The 4,158-nt window shown below is 44.1% G+C and overlaps 1 pseudogene; it reads right to left on the reverse strand.

Moving 5' to 3' along the window:
* Positions 1–1,436: 1,436 nt before the first annotated feature.
* On the reverse strand, positions 1,437–3,552 carry LOC148034827 (aldehyde oxidase GLOX pseudogene; annotated as a pseudogene).
* Positions 3,553–4,158: the final 606 nt, after the last annotated feature.

Below are 4,158 nucleotides of genomic sequence, written 5' to 3' on the forward strand. Positions count from 1 at the left end.
AGGGTCATCAAGCTACCATTTTCTTGCATGACTTCTATAAGATGATCTCTACTCAAACAACATGGATAGAATGGGCTTCTTCTTGAAGATTAAGCTTCTATTCCCACAAGAAATGAGCTCCTCTTGCTCTAAGATCACTCCTCCTTCTCTTGTGTCCAAATCTTCACCTTTGTGTGACCATAGCAGCTCATCTCTTGCTAGAAATATCCCATGCACCTTAAACAATGCCTCAATCTAAATCTCCTCTTGAGTACCATCCCACAAGCTTAGGTTGAGAGACTTTGAGACCAATCGAAGGAATAGAAGTAGTAGTAAATCAAAGAAAGAGAGTGAGAGGATATATGCAACCTTGGAGGAATGCAAAAGCTACAACATTCCTTATTCTCCACTATCCAATGAATAAAGAATGATGCATCTATCTATGTCTATTCGACTAATGGATGATATTGTACATGGGTAGGAACTTGGCCTTTATCCCAATAAGAGCAAGTGATTTTTGAAAGGGCCTTTTCACTAAATAGGGATTTCCCATGTGGTGACCAATGAGCCAACCACTTTCCAACATCTCATGTATGCCATATTGAAAGACATATTGTGAGGCTTTTTAGAAGTGTTTGTTGATCCTCTTCTATAGTCACATTGTCTTGAGAACACATATTTCTAGTTTGAGTTTTTTGTATCCATCACTTCAACTTGAGATGCTTTTCCTTTTTATTGCAAGCGTGAGGTTCGAGATTAGACACTCCAAAATCAAGCACTTCTCCATAGTTGATGAGAGCATCCAAGCAAGAGTGAAGAAGAACAATGAGAGCTTAACAATGTTGAGAGCTTGATGAGCCTTCTCTCCTACATGATCAAATTGATCTAACACAAATGTTACAAAGCCAAATGCAAGAAAAATATGTTTTCTCCATCTAGCCATAGTATATTATAGACCCCATACCTCATTTTCTTGGATTCCACTCTATTCTAGGAGGCGCTTGCCCATCATGCTAGTGGCATTGACCATTCGATCCTCAAAAACTCCCCAAAACTCATTTTGTGCATAGCCTAGGCCACCCATCCTAGGATATGATGTACATCCATTGACCATCATACCATGCCAGCCATCCTACTATATGATGTATGTCCATTGACCATCTTACTGCATTGGCCATCCTGCTCATCGTATGATCATGTCCACAAATACATCATTCATATTCACTATATTGCATGTTACATAAAATACTTGTTCAAATAATCATATGGAAGCAAGAATTAAACTCAAGGCTTAATCGTATGGGCGAGCGGACCCGGATTCTCATAACACACACATGCACACGCCTTATTGGGTGTCCTAGATGTTCCGGGGTATCTATTCATCGTGTTTTGGATGAACCCGCGTGAACCTAGAGAGAGAGAGAGAGAGAGACAGAGAGAGAGAAGGATGATCCACGTTATAGACAAAACTTCGTCACCATGCTTGATTATTCCTTGGCAAAAGCAGCTGTGCCTTGCAGGCTTCTGCCCAATTATCCATACATATATCCATATAGTGCTGTGCAGGTATCAAGAGATGTGGACCCAGACTCCAGCCCCAGGCACTCCATCATAGACAGCAAATAACATGTAATAGGAAGAAGGAGCCATCGTTGAGTAGGGAGGGGCTGTCACATCGATGCCGTACTCACCATCACCTGCTGCAGCAGGTCGAGACACTGCTAAGCTCAACAATCTCTGGCCCTGCGAGTACGAATGCGTCGTAAATGGAGAACTCAGCATGTTGATCCCCACATATCCTGTGGGAGCAGTTGCCATTGACACCTTCACTTCAAATGTCTGATTGTATCCAACCTTGGATGGTGCTGACACTATACTTGGCCTCACCCCATCGTTTGCAGAGCTCAAGTAGTCCGGTGAGAACGCCTCCACCCGCAGCTCAGTCGGAAACTCCCCCGAAAATGTGTAGTACTGGTGTGTATTGCTCCCTGCCACCAGAATTCGACCGTCTGGCAGTAGATTTGCAGTGGAGTGGTACACCCTGGGGATGGTGGATGCAGTTTGGGCCACAAACTTTCCAGAGTTTGTTTGATATAACACAGGATTTAGAACTGCATTCTTTGCATTGCCCCATCCCTGGCATCCGTTTTCCGCCCCATTGATGATGAGGACATCTCCTGTTGGTAGCATTACCATATCTCCCATGGTTCTTGGGTATGGCATTGTTGACATTGTCCATTTAGGTGTGTCAGAAGTGACAGTAATCAGGCCACATGTGTCTGATGCTAGCATAAAAGCTGATGTATCAAGAAAAGCTCCATATTGAGCACCCCCACATACCAGCACATCCACAGTAGAGAAACCATCTTCTGCAAGCAAAGGAAGCATGACTGATGAGCCTGCGGATGGGTAGTTGCGGGGCTCACCAGGTATAGTAGGGAATGTCTTGAGGACCGTGTTTGTTTGATAATCCAAGATGATTGAGTCTCTGTTTGCAAAGATGTATAGGTTCCCATCTGGCAGGAGATGCACAAAGGGGTAGAGATTGTCATATTGTGCATCATTTGTCTGTTCAAGGAATGGCAGTGTGACCTTGTCACCTTTTGAAGGAATGAACTCATAGGTGAAGACCGCACGGCCACCTATGACAATTTGGCTGCCATCAGGGAGTAATTGATTGGTTGCATACCATCTACCATCCTGCAGGAATTGGCTTGAGGACTCCACCCAATCACAACTGCCACCCGAAGCACATGGGGCAAATGTACGAACCTTATTGAGGCCATCAAAGTCTCCTCCTGTTTGGACTAATGTACCATCAGGGAAGAACTGGCCTGAAGAGCACCATGTGTCTGTCTGAATGAATAATGGCCGGACAGTGTTGCTGCCTGGATCGAAGAGAACCGAGTGGGCTGTGCAATCAACAGTTTGATTGAGGTCAGTTGCACTATTGCGGCATTCCCCGTCTGGCAGGTCAATTTGGGAGGGGCCAATATCAGTTCTGTCCAACAGCACCACATTGCCATAGTGGGTTACTGCAGCATGCATGGCAGCAATGCCTGCATTTTTAAGTAGAACCTCCCAACCACCTGCACCAGTGGCCACATCAAATGGCCTCAGAGCGCATAGGAATAGCAACAAAAGAACCACCATTTTCTTGGGTTGATCAAATGAAGCTTTTGAGTTGAGCTTGATTGCTAAGGATTGCTACTGCTATTGGGCACATATGCTGGAGCTGTAGTACTGTGCAGATTTGCTGGACAGCAACATATGAGACCTTTGTTTTGTATCCAGCTGTGAGGACATCAAGCCTACTATCCGTTCAATCGGTAGTGCTTGCACTGACTAAAACTAGCAAATTTTAGGCTATGGAGATCATTATGCTCAATCATGCGATTTAAGGCATCAATTTTGATGTTAAGTAGAGCTCAGAATACTGCTAATCAGACCAATTTTTGCCTGGACAACGGAATGGGTCAACTAAGTGCAATCTTTACTAATCAAACCAATGTGAGGTGAACAAGATGCTTCTTTAAAGCAAGGCTGTAAAGTGAGGGAAACACCAAAGAAACACAGCAAGGTGAGGCTATTTATCATTTGGGGAGAGGGAAGCTTTTCCTGTGTGTTCAACAGTGAGTGTTGTAGTCCAAGTCACAGGATGTGACGGCACACAGGATGGAAGCCATGGGAGAGCATCTGAGGAATACTGCGAGCGAATGCCAATATGGGACAGTTATTATTATAATGCAAGGTGATGTTGATCAGCTATCTGGACACAGAGAAGGGATTGGGTTGCCAGGTCCTGAAAACGTGAACAAGTGGCATTGTTCATCGTTGCGGCCATCTCTGATGGCGCAAGGTGATCAGAATTTCTGCAGTGTTTGGAAAAACAAATCGGACGCAGACGGATATTGAATTTGATGATATAAACTCAACGGCAATGGATCCCGATATGCTATAATACTAGTCACCTTCAGAGGCGCATTAAGTTATGATGATAATACTAGTCTTCTTGACAGGGTCATGAAGTTATCTGTAAAATGACATCCTAAGGATTGATGGAGAAGGGTGGCGTGCCATGGATTAGAAATCTTGTATTGTGAGTATCCCTTTATTGACAAAAGAGTGGAAAACAGTTGAAACGTGTGGGACTATGGGACAAGGATATATACATGCTTA

The sequence above is a fragment of the Lygodium microphyllum genome, chromosome 6 (assembly GCF_053477565.2).
Source record: "Lygodium microphyllum isolate KBCC chromosome 6, Lygodium_microphyllum_v1.1.10, whole genome shotgun sequence".
Classification (NCBI taxonomy): Eukaryota; Viridiplantae; Streptophyta; class Polypodiopsida; order Schizaeales; family Lygodiaceae; genus Lygodium; species Lygodium microphyllum.